At 41.1% G+C, this 20,900-nt stretch overlaps 1 protein-coding gene across 1 annotated transcript in view; it reads right to left on the bottom strand.

Annotated features, from left to right (window-relative positions):
• LOC126458635 (cytochrome P450 9e2-like) overlaps positions 1–20,615 on the bottom strand; it is an 85,731-nt gene extending 65,116 nt beyond the window's left edge. Inside the window, exon 1 of the mRNA XM_050095803.1 lies at positions 20,522–20,615. The gene's annotated coding sequence lies outside the window, so the exon portion shown is untranslated. The remainder of the gene's footprint in view (positions 1–20,521) is intronic.
• Between the last annotated feature and the right edge of the window lie 285 nt (positions 20,616–20,900).

Genomic DNA, 20,900 nt, shown 5'->3' with positions numbered 1-20,900 from the left:
TGTTGCTTGGGTTTTACATAGGGGTAGCCCTTGAGCAGCTTGGCTGTATCTTGTCCATATGAGAGCAGAATAACCAGTGGACATGTGTGCATCTTAATGGTTTTTATGTTCATGGTATTACCCCACAGTTGTGATCTAGTTGCGGGGAGAGAGTGCCGCCGCAGGTCTGTTTATTCAACTGTTTGTAGTTTGGCCGCCATTGTGTTGGACAGTTGACATTTTTTGAGTGCTATTTGTAATGTTATGCATAGTGTAAAGGGACTTATACATTGTGAATTTAGTTTAAGAATCGTAAGTATTTGTATGTATCTCCCAAGAATCTTGGTAACCGTCAGTTGACTCATGATTGAATTGTTATTAAATATGCCCGCATCTCGTGGTCGTGCGGTAGCGTTCTCGCTTCGCACGCCCGGGTTCCCGGGTTCGATTCCCGGCGGGGTCAGGGATTTTCTCTGCCTCGTGATGGCTGGGTGTTGTGTGCTGTCCTTAGGTTAGTTAGGTTTAAGTAGTTCTAAGTTCTAGGGGACTTATGACCACAGCAGTTGAGTCCCATAGTGCTCAGAGCCATTTTTTTGTTATTAAATAAAAATACTTGCTTGGGAATGACATTATGACGCATAGAGGTGGGCCACCCTTCCACGTGTTATCCTTAAATTAATCCCGGGCCTTGTTCAGGATATCAGGATCGGTTAGAAAAGTTTACTGAAGACCTCTATGAGGAGGAGGAATTCTGATTACGTGCAAGAAGAAGAAAGAGGAGTCGATGGGGGAGAGACGGGGGACCGAGTACCAGAATTAGATTTTAAAAGACTTTTGGAAGACTTAAGACCAAATAACGCAGAACCGAAAGATCACATTCCATTGGAATTTCTAAAACCATTTAGGAACTGACAACAAAACGATTACACACGATGGTGTATAGAATGTATCAGACTTTCGATGGATCATCAGACATTCGGAAGAACATGATTAACACAATTCGAAAGTAATTTTTTCTGTTTTCCGTCTTTCCCTTAGTTGCTTTAAATTCTTCTCTCTCCCTCTTCCCCCTTCCCTCTCCCCTCCCACAGACACACACACTCACACACACACACACACACACACACACACACACACACACACACACACACATGAACACATATTTAATATATTACTACAAAAATAAATAAATAAAATAAAATAAAAAACATTTATACACAGCAAAATACACACACACACAAACACACACACACACACACACACACACACACACACACACACACACACACACACAACAAATGGAAAAAATAATCAAACCACAATACAAACAAAAGAAAGAAAAACACACAACAGTTGGCAACACTACACTCCGAAAACACATATATCTTGATCATAAAATGCAAAGTGCAAGTGATATATGCGATGTGACAAATGTCTGTGAAAGGACGCTAGAAATCGGCCATCAGGAGTATGGAAACTAACGAATATATCTCCAGGACCACACACATGAGTTAACTGCGCTGGAAATCGTAACACACCTCAGCAGAAAGCGCTGTCGCCGCTCGCACATAGACACGACGTTTGGGACGGACAGTGGAGGTTGCTATCGGACAAGTGAAAAAGAGAGCCCGTAATCTGTCAAAAAATGTGGGACGTCGCTGAATGCGCGGGACCTACACAGAACATCGGTTTAAGGACATAAGAACGATGGACGTTGTATGTGAAACTTTCCTCAGAGTGACTGAGAGCACGGCAGTCATGAAAGGAAGCACCCTTATTGGCTGAGGAAAGACTGTTAGGAAGAATTTCACCGGTTAACCAAATTAAACATTGTCCACGAATGGAGACTTGCCTGTTAGAGACCCCATGTTAGTGGTCGCAGATCGCAAGAAATAGAATCCTGCCAATCTGGGCTAGCTCGTAACGAAAAATGCGGTAAAGCGAGGATTTATTGACGGAATCCGTCGTACGGTACACACAGCTCTCATCTGACTCTTCTGGCCGCCTGGTCGCCCCTTATGACGTCAACTTAGAAGGTGAGGTTGCAGCATTTCTGCCACCAACAGATAGAATATGGCGAGGCCGAGCCACTGAAGCGTGGCAGTAACGAAAGTCAAACAGTTACATCTTAGAGTTTGATTCCAAATTCCACAACGAGTGAGAGGCACTTTCTTCCATGATACTACGTGTTACCCTCAGCAGTTCTGTCCTTTAGCAACTCATTACATGACGACCACTCAGTACTTACGTACTTTATTTTCAGTTTCCTCCCCGACCCCCACGTCGGATTAACAGATTTGCGTTCACACAGGTTGCCTTATCGAGATGTTACCATAGGATGTCTTTATGAAATATTATTGAGAAATAAACTTTTTGTCACAGTTGTGAACAAATAATAATTAATAATACAATGCCATTCATTTTCAAACAACGCACAAAAAACGGAACAGAAGGGAACTGAAGCATCTGAGATGTGGTGCTACAGGAGAATGTTGAAAATTGGGTGGGATGATACGGTACGGAATGAGGTGGTTCTTCGCGCAATCGACGAGGAAAGTAATGTGTGGAAAACACTGATAAGAAGGGACATCTGTTAAGAATTCCATGGAGCTAGAGGGAGCTGTAGAGGGCAAAAATTGTAGAGGAAGACAGAGACTGGAATACATCCAGCAGATAGTTGACTAAGGACGTAGGTTGCAATTGCTACTATGAGATGAAAAGGTCGCCACAGGACAGGAATTTGTGCGTGCCGCATCAGACCAATCACAAGACTGATGACTTGGAAAATAAAGTAAATTATGTGACGTGTTTTCGGGAAGACTGAAAGAGGGCAGAGAAAGAACAACTAAGCCTATGAAGCAGGTATGTATCAAGGTGCCAATAATGACAATGTCTGCACTTATACTCCTCACACCCTGTGCTCTTACGAACCACCATTGGCTTCAGTATAAAATGTTGCTTCAGTCAGTATTTTAAATGTAAACTTTCTGATGAAGTCCCCATCTAAGCGGGCTCAAATTCCACTCATGCTGTATCTTAACAAGGAATACAGTACGGCTTCAGTGCGTCACATGTCACAGTTTACTGTACACCCGTAGCTCACGGAGGAGGAGTTCTACATGTCGTCCTCACATTTGTGTGCGATGCTGCTCTCGCCTCTCCATTGAGTGCTTCAGGATCATCTCGTAAATCTTGGCAAGACTGTACAGCTCGCTGCCTCCAGTTCTGCAACTATACCAACAGGAATGTTAATAACAGCAGCGAAATGTGCGGTGCGCCACCGTGCATGTATCACATCCCCAAAAGATGGGTTAGTAGTGAAATTTGATTCTGATCGGGTGGGGATGAAATCGAAAAATTTTCGTTTATGATACATTTGCGCTATCTTGGACAATTACTTCCATGAATAATGAAATGCCACTGTATATGAGGACTACTCTTTTCTACTATTAATCACTAAATTACATAGCAAATTAGCCTTAGCATAAGATAATTATGTAGTAAGTATTAGCTGACGGATTTCTCATGTTGTCGTTGTTATGAACAGTCTGCCACTGTGTGATGTGGCTCTACCCAATTCAGACCATGTGTGCTGAATATCAATATCTGGGAGAGAATGGAGCCTTGGGCCAACAATTTCTCTCTGATATTCATATAACATGGAGACGTTACACTGACAGTGGGACCTTCTTCACAGTCGAAGAAGTCAAGAAGCATCACCCCACGACACGACACTGCACACCGTACAGTAACTTTAGCACCGCTTAACCGAAGCTTGTGAAGCGCAGTTTTGTATCCAGTAACGCATGTTCTTTTTTTTTCGCTGATGTAGTTAGGTGAAAACGGCTTCATTTGACATCCAAAAACTTTCGGTAAAGTTAGCATCCTCAATTATTTTAACCAAGAGAATTCCACAGAATTGTACGTGCAACAAATGCTCATTGGGATGAATCTGAAGATTGTGGAGTATACTTCGCGCTCTCCGGCGTCAGAACCCCGATGACGGGGCGATTTTCACACCGAAAGACGACTCCATACCATTGCATCCTGCGCAGCATCAATGACTTCCGAGCTACGAACGGAAAATAAGAATCTTGTAGGCTTTATTTTTCAGAGCCGATCCATTCTTTTCAAAGAGGGATGTCAAATTAAACGTCTTTCAGCCGTCTAGTTTCCAAACTTATTTTATTTGGCTACCAGTTTCACCGATTTACTACGCCATCTTCAGGCCCGTGACCGACGTGTAGGAAGATTCCACCTCGATTCAGCAGTCCTGCTATTAGCAGATGTCTGCTTGCTATAGCGATACCTGCAACCATCATCTGCCTGCAGCCTGAACAGCCGCTGTAGCGATCAGAAATCTAGTAACACCTGTATTGGTGGCCCCCTGTTTTGATCACAACCGAGGTGGAATCTTCCTACGTTGGTCAGGGGCCTGAAGATGGCGTAGTAAATCGCTGAAACTGTTAGCCAAATAAAATAAGTTTGGAAACTAGACGGCTGGAAGAATTAATTTGACATCCTGTATCGAAAAGTCGAGTCCCGCAACCATCTCTGAAAAGATGGATATACAGAGATTCTCTGCCAAGTTACGAACCCGCGTTTTGATCGTGTGTGCAGAAGGAACTTGACCACAGGCCGAGATCTTATGGTGGCGACGAAACACGCTTTTTGCAGCTGTCACACTGTCACTCAAGACAATCACACGGTCCGCGCCGCTCCAGAGAAGGAACTTGACCACAGGCCGAGATCTTATGGTGGCGACGAAACACGCTTTTTGCAGCTGTCACACTGTCACTCAAGACAATCACACGGTCCGCGCCGCTCCAGTACCCGACTGCAACTAAATATCCATTATTATTCGGCAGTTTGGCATTTTCACCCCATTTATTGAAATCTGCGCTGCCGCCAGCATCGGCTTCAAATATTCCCATTTCTCTGTGCCACCCAATATTTGATGCAGTGTCAGTGGTAATGTCTGGTGTTGGTTCAAAGTGATGACAAAACAGGTATATATAAACTGAACCAAGTATTTAATTTACTCGTTAACTGTAAAAGGAAAGATATCTCAGACATGAACAGGACCCGAGGACCTGCAGCCGTAGAAATTTTTTTCGTTCCCTTGTTATCATACCATTGCCTCATCCCAGAAGGGCTAGTGTGAGCTGCCTGTGGAAAAATACTCCACTCTTCAGCCAAAGAAGTTTAAGAGACACAATAACGGAAAAAATTTTCAAAATGGTGAGGTGGTTCAAATGGCTCTGAGCACTATGGGACTTAACTTCTGAGTTCATCAATTCCCTAGAACTTAGAACTAATTAAACCCAACTAACCTAAGGACATCACACACATCGATGCCCGAGGCAGGATTCGAACCTGCGACCGTAGCGGTCGCGCGGTTCCAGACTCCAGCGCCTGCTCGGCCACTATGGCCGGCTATGATTAGATTAGATTAATACTAGTTCCATGGATCATGAATACGATATTTCGTAATGATGTGGAATGAGTCAAATTTTCCAATACATGACATAATTAAGTTAATTTAACAACATACTTAAGTTAATATAACAGCTTTTTTATTTTTTGTGTTTTTTATTTTTATTTTTTTTAAATATTTTTTTGTTTTTTTTTTCTTTTTTTTTCTTAATTTATATCTAAAAATTCCTCTATGGAGTAGAAGGAGTTGTCATTCAGAAATTCTTTTAATTTCTTCTTAAATACTTGTTGGTTATCTGTCAGACTTTTGATACTATTTGGTAAGTGACCAAAGACTTTAGTGCCAGTATAATTCACCCCTTTCTGTCCCAAAGTTAGATTTAATCTTGAATAGTGAAGATCATCCTTTCTCTTAGTATTGTAGTTATGCACACTGCTATTACTTTTGAATTGGGTTTGGTTGTTAATAACAAATTTCATAAGAGAGAGCTACTGTGAATATCCCTAGATCCTTAAATAAATGTCTGCAGGATGATCTTGGGTGGACTCCAGCTATTATTCTGATTACACGCTTTTGTGCAATAAATACTTTATTCCTCAGTGATGAATTACCCCAAAATATGATGCCATATGAAAGCAATGAGTGAAAATAGGCGTAGTAAGCTAATTTACTAAGATGTTTATCACCAAAATTTGCAATGACCCTTATTGCATAAGTAGCTGAACTCAAACGTTTCAGCAGATCATCAATGTGTTTCTTCCAATTTAATCTCTCATCAATGGACACACCTAAAAATTTGGAATATTCTACCTTAGCTATATGCTTCTGATTAAGGTCTATATTTATTAATGGTGTCATACCATTCACTGTACAGAACTGTAAGTACTGTGTCTTATCAAAATTCAGTGAGAGTCAGTTTCCAATGAACCACTTAGTAATTTACTGAAAGACAGTATTGACAATTTCATCAGTTAATTCTTGTTTGTCAGGTGTGATTACTATACTTGTATCATCACCAAAGAGAACTAACTTTGCCTCTTCATGAATATAGAATGGCAAGTCATTAATATACATTAAGAACAACAAAGGACCCGAGACTGACCCTTGTGGAACCCCATTCTTGATAGTTCCCCAGTTTGAGGAATGTGCTGATCTTTGCATATTATGAGAACTGCTTATTTCAACTTTCTGCAATCTTCCAGTTAGGTACAAATTAAACCATTTGTGCACTGTCCCACTCATGCCACAATACTTGAGCTTGTCTAGCAGAATTTCATGATTTACACAATCAAAAGCCTTTGAGAGATCACAAAAAATCCCAATGGGTGGTGTTAGGTTATTAAGATCATTCAAAATTTGATTGGTGAAAGCATATATGGCATTTTCTGTTGAAAATCCTTTCTGGAAACCAAACTGACATTTTGTTAGTACTTCATTTTTACAGATATGTGACGCTACTCTTGAATACATTACTTTCTCAAAAATTTTGTATAAAGCTGTTAGAAGGGAGATTGGACGGTAATTGTTGACATCAGATCTATCCCCCTTTTTATGCAAAGGTATAACAATAGCATATTTCAGTCTATCAGGGAAAATGCCCTATTCACGAGAGGACTATTACACAGGTGGCTGAGAATCTTACTTATCTGTTGAGAACAAGCCTTTAGTATTTTGCTGGAAATGCCATCAATTCCATGTGACTTTTTGCTTTTAAGCAAGTTTATTATTTTCCTAATTTCAGAGGGAGAAGTGGGTGAGATTTCAATCGTATCAAATTGCATTGGTATGGCCTCTTCCATTAACAGCCTAGCATCTTCTAATGAACACGTGGATCCTACTATATCCACAACAATTAGAAAATGATTATTACAAATATTATCAACTTCTGACTTTTTGTTCGTAAAGTTTTCATTCAGTATGATGGTAATACTGTCTTCCTGTGCTCTTCGTTGACCTGTTTCTCTTTTAATAATATTCCAAATTGTTTTAATTTTATTATCAGAGTTGCTGATTTCAGACATGATACACATATTTCTGGATTTTTTAATAACTTTTCTTAATATAACACAGTAGTTTTTATAATGTTTGATAGTTTCTGGGTCACTACTCTTTCTTACTGTCAGATACATTTCCCTTTTCCGGTTACAAGATATTTTTATACCCTTAGTAAGCCATGGTTTGTTACAAGGTTTCTGACGAGTATATTTAACTATTTCCTTGGGGAAGCAGTTTTCAAATGCATTTACAAAAACGTCATGAAATAAATTATATTTTAAATTGACATCAGGTTCACGGTACACCTCATCCCAGTCTAACTGCTGTAGGCTTTCCCTGAAATTTGCAATTGTTAAATCGTTGACTGAATGTACTACTTTGGAGGACTGTTTAGTATTGATGAATGGAGCTATGTCATATATTGTAACTAGCTGTGCACCATTGATCAGAAAGACCATTCTCAACAGGCTGAGCATTTATCTGGTTAAACGTACCTTGGTCTATAAAGAAGTTATCTATCAGTGAGCTGCTATCCTTTACCACCCAACTAGGAAAATCAATAACGGGTGTCAAATTGAAAGAACCGAGTAATACTTCAAGGTCATTTTTCCTATTACCCTCTTTCAGAGAATCTACATTGAAGTCCCCACAAATAATAATTTGCTTCCCCCTGTCCGACAGATAGCACAACAAGGAGTCCAAATTTTTCAGATGTAGATGAAAATTTCCTGATGGGGACCTATATACAGTTACAATTATAAATGTGCCTTTATTTAATTTAAGCTCACAGGCATATGCTTCTATATGTTTCTCTACACAAAACTTTTTTGTTTCTATACTTTTTGCACAGTGATAACTTTTGACATATATGGCAACTCCTCCATTCTCCATATTTTCTCTCATTACATGTGCAGAGAGCTTATATCCACTTACATTTACCTTATCCATATCAGTAACAATGTGATGCTCAGACAGGCATAGTATATCTATTTCATCCTCAGCTTCTAAAGCTTCTAAACAAACCAGAAGCTCATCTATTTTATTCTTTAAACTCCCAATATTTTGATGAAATATACTTACATTATTTTTAATTATACTTTTATGAGAACCTTTCCTTATTCTAACATTTGCAGTACTCTCCTGTCTGAGTTTCTCATTGTGCTTAGGCCTAGTTCCTATACCAGTGGTCACATGGTGTTCAGAGAGGCAGATTATGTCAACTGGGTTGGGTGACTTTAATTCATCAATGCAATTACCTAGGACTGAGATACAACTTGGTGGAGATAAAACTTCTGGTGATTGGTGAAAATTTATAATTGACAGCTGTGATTGGTGATCCAATGTGCTAGAATTGTGCTGCTTAATGTCTTTCCTAAACTGAAGATTTGTTTGAATCCTGACCTCTCGTAGAACTTGACATCTTTCTGTCTTACCTATCCTAAAAAAAAAGGTGCTGCTCCAGCACCTGTCGGCGGGGTCAGTGATTTTCTCTGCCTCGTGATGACTGGATGTTGTGTGCTGTCCTTAGGTTAGTTAGGTTTAAGTAGTTCTAAGTTCTAGGGGACTGATGACCATAGATGTTAAGTCCCATAGTGCTCAGAGCCATTTTGCACCAACATCTGTAACCACTGGTATTTTACCATTCATGGCAGTGCCTCCCCCCCTTAAATTTCCTGCTATTACCCCAGCCAGTTTCCCCTTCCCTTTCCTGTTGAGATGTAGGCCGTGCCTGGTATAGTCCCACCTACTGAGATAATCAACAGGAACCACACCAATATGAGCCCCCGCACACGACCCAAGCAGCCGTTCCAACTCCAAATTAACTCTCCCAACAGAAGAGTTCAAATGAGGCCGGTCATGGCGTCTTAGGACAGATACAAATTCAACATTGGTGTGTCTCGATGCCGACGCAATCTTTACCAGGTCACACTCTATACTGTACCCAGGATCTCTGTCGATGCTGTTCCCTGGCCCTCCCTAAATAACCACTGTGTCTTCCCTGGTAAATCCTTTACAGAGTGAACCTAAATCCTCTGTCACCTGATCCAGACTAGCACTTGGTTTGAAAAAATTTGTGACCCGGTATTCTGGTCCTAATTCCTCCTGCAGAAGTTGGCCTACACCTCTGGCGTGAGAACTGCCTAACTACAAAACTTTCTTCCTTTTCGATGACTTTCCTACATTCTTTTTCAATTTCCTATTGAAAGTTTGTTGTGTCCCGTCTACACCTACCTCTGCTTGAGGCTCATCAGTTTCTAACTGAAGCAACAGGTCAAACTTATTTTTGACATTCACCACAAAACTGTCAGACTTAGTTTTAGGCCTGTTCCTTCTGCTACCTGTTGCCACTTCCCACTTCTCTTTGCCCATCTCCCTCCTTAACCTGTCCAGATCTTCCCTAGCCTGGTCTAGCTCAGCCTGAGGGTAGCAATTTTCCCCTCCTGTTCCACTATCTTCCTGTCTCTGCTGCAAATCCTACATAACCACTGATGAGCCTGATCCACTTTCCCAACACCCACGCCACTGCAGTCCCCCCAGTGAAAAAAACTACTGCATCCATCACACCAAACCCCGGAACTAACAATTCTACGGCAAGTCAGACACTTCTCACTCATGGCAAAAATAATACTTTAGCTAGAATAAATCAATTAAATTACCGAAAATCAAAAAAAGACGTTACAAGAATTAATCATATTCACAAATGTATATAAGCAAGTTTCTGATTTAAAATTCCGCTGTTTTTCTGAGATCTGTATTAAAACAGTGAAGGTATACGCTATTTATTATATATTTCACTCGATGGAATGAAAAAAAGGACAATTAAACGAGATACTTTAAGTTTGATTCTCCAAAAACGTTACGAGAATTAGGCCTATAAACAAATGTATATAAGCAAGTTTCTGATATAAAGTTACGCTGTTTTTCTGAAATATGTATTAAAACAATGAAGTTATACGCTATTTACGGTAGTTTACTTATTTGTTACCGAGAAACTAGTTAAATTACCGTGAAACAAGAAACAAACACGTTTACAAAATTTAAGCCTAAGCGCGACTTCGCGAAATTACGATCTTTTCGTGTTTTCTGAAAAAATACGCAAAGAAAAGTCAAACCTTTAACGGCAAGACTAAACGATACACTAATGCACGTATTTAATTTGTTGTCGGCGTTAAACTAAATTACATTCCTGTCTAAATCACTTAACTTTCTTGAAATGGTTTTTGGTGTCACTTACTCGGCGGCGGCCATCTTGGAACTCCTGTGGTGAGTTGTATACAGATAATTAAAGTCAGTACCACCATTAGACTGTTGTTTATTTACAGTGTTACATTTACATTTGCACAATCATAATTTCGGCATCAAAGTGCCGTTATCAAGTTTTTTAAGAATTATAAATTGCCTAAAATGGCATACTGTCGTTATAAATTGCCTAAGATGGCATACTGTCGTATTAAAATACTGTCGTTATAAATTGCCTAAGATGGCATACTGTCGTATTAAAATACGGCAGTATGCAATCTTAGGCAATTTATAACACTTAAAACACTTGATAATGTCACATTGAAGCCGAAGTCATGATTGTGTGAATGTAACACTGTAAATAAACAACAGTGTAATGGCGGTACTGACTCTAAAGAAAAATATTATGACTGTGGCCCCGCATTATGAGAAAAATTATTAAGTGTATACAGCTGTTTTAAAAATATATTAAAAGACGCTTATCACTGATTATACTTAAAACAACTCACGGGAAAACGTCGAGTGACACTCAGAAACGGGAATACCGCAATGAGTTTCGAGTACTGCAGCTTACTCCACTACCACCGAATTGGAAGTACCAGAATTTGGTAACAATAATGAGGGGAGGGAAAGTGGATTGGTCCTTTGGGGATTATAACTATTTTGGAGGTTTGGTGTAATGTGGGAGGAAGATAACTACAAAAGCTCAGGATTCGGGTGCATGTAGCTAAGATGGGGGGCATGCCAATCTCAAGAGGAGGAAAGAAATGGGTGGGATAGATGAAGGGCAGGGGAAAGGAGAGGGCAACTCTGAGATCGGGAAGGGATAGAAAAAACATGGTTAAATCGGATAGGAGGGACGGGTGCCAGGACCAGGGAAGGGTTGATATAGACGATGCAGAACAGTGGGACTGGTAATGATTGAGGGAAGGAGCTGTAGACGAGACATTGACGCTGAATATCAAAACATAAGTATTCTCTCCATGAGAGTTATGGATCTAAGTTTCTCCTGTTTCCGTATACTGGCGCTCGCAAAACTTGTTAAAGAACTTACGTAAACCGCAGTCATAGAGCGCTGATTGCAGCTAGCGTGTTTCTGGATACGCACAAAGAGGCATTGTTAAGTGCTGTTCTTAGGGAATCTGCACGGTGTACATTAAGAAATTTACGGAAGACGAATAGAAATGCGAAAGGAAATAGAAACCATTGCTAAAGTACTAAGATGAAGAACAAGGGTCGTCTTTTTTTCCAACCTCCGATTAGTCGGGAAACGGAAACCATAGTGAAAAATCAAAAATGTTTTATTTGCAATATTTAGCAACACTTCCAGCTATCTCTAAGTAGTCGCCTCTCTGACTTAGACACCTGTCGTAGAGTGGTACCAGCTTTCCTATACCCTGTTTATAGAAAGCAGCCGCCTGTGATTTGCACCAATTCTCTGTATTGAACTGCAGCTCCTTGGTCGTGTCAAAATGTTTTTCTCATAGGCAGCGGTTCATGTGAGTGAGGAGATGAAGAACAGAGGGAACCAACTCCTGGCTGTCGGTGGATTATCAAGCACATCCCTTCGAAAAACGTTGCAGGAGCATCTCCATTGAGCCTGCAGTATGTGACCGAGAAGTGAGAAGAAGGAAACCCATGAGAGTTATATTATGTGGGCTGCTTGAAATCAGGCGAAAGCCCTTGTAGGACTTCACACTTGGCAGGGGACGCTATTTTCTGGGCATCTTTATGTGCTCACTGTGCGCTCAGAGCTGAAAAGTGTGGTGTGACGCAATACGTGGGCATACAAGAGACTCTTCACGACACATATGCACAAAGCTTCACCGGATTTTGCCCTGGTAGTAGCTGTGACCGAACGTGAGGAAGATTTTGAGTTGTTAACTGGAATGGACAATTTATGTAACATAGTCTACCACTCCAACTGTTGTTATTAATAGTTAAAATAAAAATATTAGTTACAGTGACAAATGTATTGCGGAATATAAAGCTATCTTCAACCCAGGCAATACAAGATGTTTATGAAGGAAATGACAAAGCCATCGCAGCTGCTATTTTTTGGAAATGCTGGCCAGACACGGAAATGAAATGAATGAATCAACCCATGGGTCGATTAAAACACTATAGTGTGTTAATATGAACGGTGCTGTTGGAGATGGTATGGACTTGCCGCTTTCCTGCGACCCTTCAGCTGCCAGCTGGTGGAGGAACATACAGTTTAATTTGAATGAGTCTTCTCTTCTCTCAATGTTACATCAATTTGGGTTGGGAATTGGAGAAAATGTTCTTCCAACAGCCACATTCAGCAGAGTTTTGACTTCAATGGGAAATAGACAGATGACTTTGACTCATTTGCTAATTTCATCTAAGACTTGAACATCTCTAGCTTTTTCCGTGAGATTAGTAGAATTTCACTGTGTAACTCGTTAAAAAATTTCTTATTGTTCTCTTTGGTTTATGTTGTTAACATGGCATTTGAATCCGAGACAATTTCTCTTGCCTTTCGTAGCTGTCTATCAATAAGTTTTTGGACCAAGAGTATTTCCCCACTTCACAAGTTTGTTAGGCATACACTGATTAACCAGGACATCATGACCACAGACCTACTATCGATATAAACCCGTCCACGCGATAGCAGCATCACCTGGCGAGGAATGACCGCTAGCCAGACACACGCAACGTTCATAGACTGTCACTGAGCGTGCTTTCCGCGTGTAGAATGGGGGAGGTGCACGATCTGTCTGACTTTGACCGAGGGCAGATGGTGATGGCCCAGAGGTTCCTGCACGAGAATTTAGGAAACTGAGCGGCTTGTCGGGCGTTAGAGGAGTGCTGTGGTGAGTGTCTTCAACAGACTGGAGATTAGATTAGACTAGATTAGACTAGTACTTGTTCCATAGATCATGAATACGACACTTCGTGATGATGTGGAGCGTGTCAGGTTAAAAAAAGGTGTCTATACAAGATATTACATTACACAAAATATTACATGACACTTAATATTTTTTTCGGGTGGGGGGTGGGGAAATTACCCAGTTACTATATCCAAAAATTCATCTAATGAGTAGAAGTAGTTGCCCTTCAGAAATTCTTTTAATTTCCTTTTAAATGCTATATGGCTATCTGTCAGACTTTAGATGCTATTAGGTAGGTGACCAAAGGCTTTTGTGACAGCATAATTTACCCCCTTCTGAGCCAAAGTTAGATTTAACGTTGAGTAGTGAAGATCATCCTTTCTCCTAGTGTTGTAGCCATATACACTGCTATTACTTTTGAATTCATTCGGATTGCTAATAACAAATTTCATAAGTGAATATATGTATTGGGAGACTACAGTGAAGATCCATAGCTCTTTAAATGTCTGCAGGATGATCTTGGATGAGCTCTAGCAATTATTCTGATTACACGCTTTTGTGTAATGAACACTCTTTTACTCAATGATGAGTTACCCCAGAATATGATGCCATACGAAAGGAGAGAATGAAAATAGGCGTGGTAAGCTAATTTACTGAGATGTATATCGCCAAAATTTGCAATGACCCCAATAGAATAAGCAGCTGAACTCAAACGTTTCAGCAGATCCTCAGTGTGTTTTTTCCAGTTCAACCCCTCATCAGTGCATACACCTAGAAATTTTGAATATTATACCTTAGCCAGCGATTTCTGATCGGAGTCTATATTTATTAATGGTGTCATTCCATTTACTGCGTGGAACTGTATATACTGTGTTTTGTCAAAGTTTAATGAGAGCCTATTCGCAGAGAACCATTTAATGATTTTCTGAAAAACATCGTTTACAATTTCATCAGTTAATTCTTGCCTGTTGGGTGTGATAACTATACTTGTAGCATCGGCAAAAAGTACCAGCTTTGTATCTTCGTGAATATAGAATGGCAAGTCATTAATATATATTACGAACAGCAGAGGACCCAAGACCGAACCTTACGGCAACCTATTCTTCATTGTTCCCCAGTTTGAGAAATCACGTTTTTTGCATATTATGTGAACTGTTTATTTCAACTTTCTGCACTCGTACAATTAGGTATGATTTAAATCATTTGAGCACTGTCCCATTCATACCACAGTACTTGAGCTTATCTAGAAGTATTCCATGATTTACAAAATCAAAAGCCTTTGAGAGATCACAAAAAATCCCAATGGGTGCCATCCGGTTACTCAGAGCATTTCATATTTCATTACTGAAAGTGTATATAGCACTTTTCGTTGAAAAACCTTTCTGGAAAGCAAACTGACATTTTGTTAAAACTTTATTTTTTCAAAGATGTGAAGCTACTGTACAATATACTACTTTTTCAAGAATTTTGGTAAGGCAGTCAGAAGAGAGATTGGGAAGTAGTTGTTGACATCAGACGTATCCCCTTTTTTATGCAGTGGCATACTTCACTCTGTCTGGGAAAATACCCTGCTTCAGAGAGCTGTTACATATGTGGCTAAGAATCCCACTTATCTCTTGGGAACAAGCTTTTATTATCCTGCTGGAAATGCCATCAATTCCATGTGAGCTTTCATTCTTGAGAGAGTTTATTATCTTCCTAATTTCAGAAGGAGAGGTGGGTGGAATTTTAGTTGTATGAAATGGTGTGGGTAAGGCCTCTTCCATTAACTGCCTTGCTTCTTCTAATGAACATTTAGATGCTATTTTCTCTACAACATTTAAAAATTGATTATTCAAAATGTTTTCGACTTCCGGCTTGTTGTTTGTAATGTTTCCATTCGATTTGATGGTAATGCCGTCGTCCTGTATTCTTGGTTGTTCTGTCTCCCTTGTAATAATATTCAAAATTGTTTTGATTTTGTTGTCAGAGGTTTTAATCTCACACATGATGCACATGCTTCTGGACTTTTTAATAACCTTTCATAATGTAGCACAGTAGTTTTTATAACATTTGGCTGTTTCTGGGTCATTACTCTTTTTTGTTGTTAGATACAGTTCCTTTTTATGGTTACAAGATATTTTTATTCCTTTAGTAAGCCAAGATTTTTTACATGGTTTCTTATAATTAGATTTAACTACTTTCTTCGGGAAACAGTTTTCAAATTCTCTCACAAGTGTATCATGATATAAGTTATATTTTAAATTAGCGTCAAGTTCATTGTACACCTCATCCCAGTCTAACTGCTGAAGATTTTCCCTGAAATTTCTAATTGTTGAGTCATTAATTTAACGCACTACTTTGGAGGGTAGTTTTGAATTACTGAATGGAGCTATGTCATATACTGTAACTAGCTGAGCACCATGATCAGAAAGCCCATTGTCAACAAGACAAGAATTTATGTTTTTAAACCTATCTTGGCCTATAAAAGTGTTATCTGCCAACACGTGGCGAGACCGAGGCGAGACCACGTCCTGACGTGGTGCGGTTGGGCGGCCGCCCCTCATTACAGACGTCGGACGTCGTAGGCTGGGCAGACTGGTGAAACAGGACAGGCGGCGAACTGTGGCGGAAGTAACATCGGGATTTAATGCTGGGCCGAATACAGGTGTGCCCGAACACCCAGTGCGCCGAACACTCCTAACAATTGGCCTCAGCTGCAGACGACCCATGCATGTACTGATGTCAACACCACGGCATCGGCAACTACGACTGAAATGGGCACGTGACCATCGGCACTGCACGATGACGCAGTGGCAGAACGTTGTACGTCTCTGATGAGTTCCGATACCTTCTTCATAATGCTGATGGGAGGGCGGGAATCCGTCGTCTTCTGGGGGAACAGCTCCTTCACAACTGTACTGAAGGTCGGAGACAAGCTGGCGGCGACTCCACTGTGCTCTGGGGAACATTCACGCGGACATCCATAGGTCCAGTGGAGCTCGTGCAAGGCACCATGAGGACCAAGCAGTATCGTACACTGGTTGCAGACCACGTTCACTCCTTCATGACGATCATGTTTCCCTGCGGCAGTGGCATTTTTCAGCATAATAATGCCCCATGACACAAGGCCAGGAGAGCGATGGAGTGGTCTGAGGAACACAGTGGTGAATTCTAGTTGATTTGCTGCCCCCCCACCCCCCCCACCCCCAACTCGCCAGATCTGAACCCGATCGAACATATGTGGGATGTGACTGAACGTGGCGTTGGAGGCCAGCGTCCCCTCCTCGGAATTTACGGAAAGTAGGTGACTCGTGTGTGCAGATGTGGTGCCAGCTCCCTCCAGCGAACTACCAAGGCTTCGCTGCTTGCAAGCCACTACGAGTCGCCGCAGTTATCCGCGCAAAGTTGGAAAAAGCGGCGGTCATAATGTTCTGCCTGGTCAGTGTATCTGCTACAATGCGTGAGTGTAACTGCCTCTGTAACAATGAGACACGCTGTTGACGTAATTTGTCTAGAAGAAAAAGGCAGGAAGTAGCAAATGAAGTCTTATAAGACCATGCATCACTAATTTCAATTAGTTATCGGTTGAGATTAAAGTAGCGCTCTCAGTTCTTTTCACGTTTTTTCACACTGCATCATTCTCATTACGAGAGAGAAGTGATGTGGCGGTGATAAATGTAAATTATTGTTGATGTTTATTTTTTACCATACTCGTGTGTGACCTGCAGGCAGTGCGATTTTTTTTTAAGCGACTGGTGTCGTGAAAAGGCAATTTGTAGTTTACGTCAGGAAATTCGCTTTAAGAAGCGTTATAAACAACTATTACTAAAGACAGTACTTAATAAGAACAGTGAAAAGGGTGCATTACAGAAATCGAATTTTCTCTGAAATGCCCCTTTTTTTAATGGACTGCAACGTTAGTGTCAATATTACACATGTAGTAAAGTTGACTAACTTGAATGTTTTAGACAGGGACTACTGGTTCGAAACGAGTATTTTTTTTTTAAACAAGTAACTTACACTTTGTAACAGGTAGTTCAGCTCATAGCAAATGATAAAGGTAACGGTTGCCAGTCTCGAAGAACCCATTAGTATATAATAAGTTTACAGAACTGAGTTATTGGTTCCAAATAATCTGGCCGAACCACGCGTTGTTTGTGACATGGGCGTAACGATGCTCCACAAGTGCTCTACATACTGTTTTCGTCGAAGAGTACACTTCACGGGAAAGCTGATGGATACTGTTTAATCTTTTTGTTTACTTTTCGCTGCTTATTCATCCGGGTTTCCGGAAAATGCACGCAGCCGCATCGTACAATAAATGAATGTAAGCAAATTCGAGTAACGAGTAATATATCATCTTTAACAATCAGCCAGGACCAGTAAATAGTGATAAATTCCATTATGCGCGTGTAACAGACGATTGTGGATTGTTTTTCAAGTGAGCGCCATTAACGTTAATGAGGGAGACAGCTGTTTATTGTGAAAAGTGTCTGGAAAGACGCGCTTCGCACACATCACTTATTCAGGATCTCGTTCGGCCTGAAATTCATGCAGGGGTTGGACAAATATGTGGAAACACATGGCGTTGCCATACCTAATACAGCGGAGAAAACCTGTTTGCTTTCGAAACAGCTTGTAGTCGTCTAGGACTGGATAAACACAAGTCTGGTATGGTTTCGAAGAGGACCGTGCGCCTGTCGTTCTCCCTACAAAATGGTCGCAGGTTCAGGTCACGACGGTGGAGGTGGATGGCGAACACGCACACGCCTCTCGACAGTGGACCACGGGGGCTCAGCGATGTTGAGGTCTGGTGACAGCGGTGGGCAGGGGACGCGGCAGTTCATCCTCGTGCCCGCGAAAGGCAGGCAGGTTTTGTGGCTTCGGCACAACGTTTTCCTGTTACGGTCATTGCGATAACTGAAGTGTGGGTTTGGAATTGCAGCCCGCCCTGCACTTCCGCGCTTACGGAGCTCCCTTAGTGTTGTTTTACTCAGGGGATGCGAGAGTGAGACATTCCGATCTGCAGAGACTTTTGCAATTCTTCCATGTTGTTACTTAGGGGATGATGTTTTTACAGTTTCCCAGCATGCGGTATAAATCTTCCATACTGAGCCTCTTGTATAACTAAACACCTTCGGCTCCCTGGTAACGGAAGTGGCCACCAAACGAGCACCAGTAAATTTCCCCGTGTTTGAATTCACTCAGCTGCGACGTGGTGCACTCACAACTACACAGAAGACGGCTGACACGTGAAACATACTGAGGAAACTGCACAGCCGCCGCTCGTGCTCCAGTAAAACGGCGCAACCTGTGGGCTCGGCTAGCATCTGCATTTATGTTCAAGCATGCATTTCTCGAGGTGTTCCCATATTTTTGTTCAAATCCTGTAATTTAACCACTGGATCCTTACCTCAAAACTTTCAGTTTACAATCTGTCTTCTGCATAATTTACACACTATAAAGATTTATAACCCTATGTAACGTAAATTTATGCTTCTGCGGTTCTGCCTTTCGCTAGTGTTATGGTGAAAAGTGGCTTAAAAACCAGTGGCAACATAAAGCTTTACTGCAACAAATGAATGACAATGGCCTGGGTTGACAGTTTATCTGCATTACCGTTGACTGAAAACAAAACCTCATCGATGTTATTGGAAATTCCCTTTCGATCATCAACTTTTGGATGTTGCAGCTTTTGTTACTTTTACGGTTTGCAAATGGAAATCGGAGAATTTCTATCCAGTTTTCCTATGGTTAACTATGATAGAAAGCAATGATATAACAGTACTGCCTTAAAATTCATGCTATTAGGACATGGGCTGTGATTGAGTCTGCCTCATTTTGTAATTTTCTTACTCGTTCGGATTTCTGTGATTTCGAACTCTCTCCGTTTATTTCTTATTTTTACCATGTGATAAAAGTACACGTCGCGTGCCGGGTAAACAGACGTGTAACTTGGTAGTGTAGCTTAGACGGAACAAATTGATTGTGTTCGTCGATAAAAGCTGTATCATAGAACCTGATGTCTACCTGGCCTCTCTGTAAATCCTCTACCACCAGGAAACTGCTATCGTAGATCGAAGGGTACAGAAAACGGCACAAATATATACGGTAAGAACCAAGAACACCGGCTCAGCTCGCAATATTACAATTTTTGTGTCAATCATTTTCGCTACTCCAAACATAACTTCACATCAGAATTCATGTCACTTGGGAACAAGCATATAATTCACAGCTTCAGCTCACCGCACTGTCGACAGTTGAATTAAGTACTAATTGACTTCAAAACTATAAACTGAGTTGTCCCATGCCATTATGATATATCGCACGGGTTAATTAGCTTATCACATTTGCGAAGACAGACGTATAAAAATCGTTGACGATTGTTCATTTGCATAACGTTTTTGTTAGAACTGTGCATTTAGTCATTTATGAAATGCTCTTTTCTTGTGCAATATGTTCGAGATGGAAGGATTTTCAGCGTTGTATCAAGCTCGAAGACAATACCAGGTTACGCATTCTGTGCGAAATATGCGCTGCCCCTGTGCAGCTACCAAGGGCAAGAATTATTCAGCGTTGGAATTACTTCACGGAGCGATCAGATATATGCCTAGCTGTTGGTGGAGATTATGTGAAACAGTGAAAAAGCTAATCGTTATTGAATAATAATTTTCTGCTGCCTTTTTCTCAGTGGTTACTGAACGTGTCTTGTAGCATAACCGTACACTTACAATACAGTTTTGCGAATCTTGGTACTACAGGTGTTGGAATATGGCCACTTAATACGACACTCATTGCTGACTCAGCCGGCATAAAGCATATTGCCATATCTCAAAGGTTCTGCTTCAACAAGTTCATCGTTGTATTAAAAGTACGAATAACGTGTTGTTACGGACTTTCAGATCCGGTATTGTCAAGGATTTAGATGTTTAACGGTTCATTGTACAACTGTACTTTACTACACCGACGATCAAGAAATGGTTCGTTGCGAACAGTGTCGGTGATAGCAGAAGCTTACGACGTTAGCACTCACCAGCGTAGGTGTGGCAACAGCAGAGGGAGGGCTGCCAGCGCTTTCCTGAGAGGCACTTCTGTCGACAGTGAGCGCAGAGACTGGCTGTTACATGAAGCGATGCTCTAAGGTTGGGGGGGGGGGGGGGGAGGGAAGGGGAGTAATGGCCTGAGGAAAGTCCGTGGAAGGGGGGGAGGGGGAGGGGCGGCCACCAGTGCAGTAAACGGTGTTCAGGGTCGACCTCATACGCTCCCATAAAAAGCGACGCACTATCTCCTCTGATAAGCGGCGTAGCCCACAAAAACAACTTGTTCGAATGAAATGAGACAGCAGTAAACTGTAGTCCTTGTGTTTGCAAAGAGCAGGATTTGGAGCCTCGTCATGTGGTCTAACATCTACC

Source organism: Schistocerca serialis, chromosome 2, assembly GCF_023864345.2.
Source record: "Schistocerca serialis cubense isolate TAMUIC-IGC-003099 chromosome 2, iqSchSeri2.2, whole genome shotgun sequence".
NCBI classification, from domain to species: Eukaryota; Metazoa; Arthropoda; class Insecta; order Orthoptera; family Acrididae; genus Schistocerca; species Schistocerca serialis.
The sequence above is the reverse complement of the archived record's forward strand: the minus strand, read 5'-3'. Positions and strand labels throughout refer to the sequence as shown.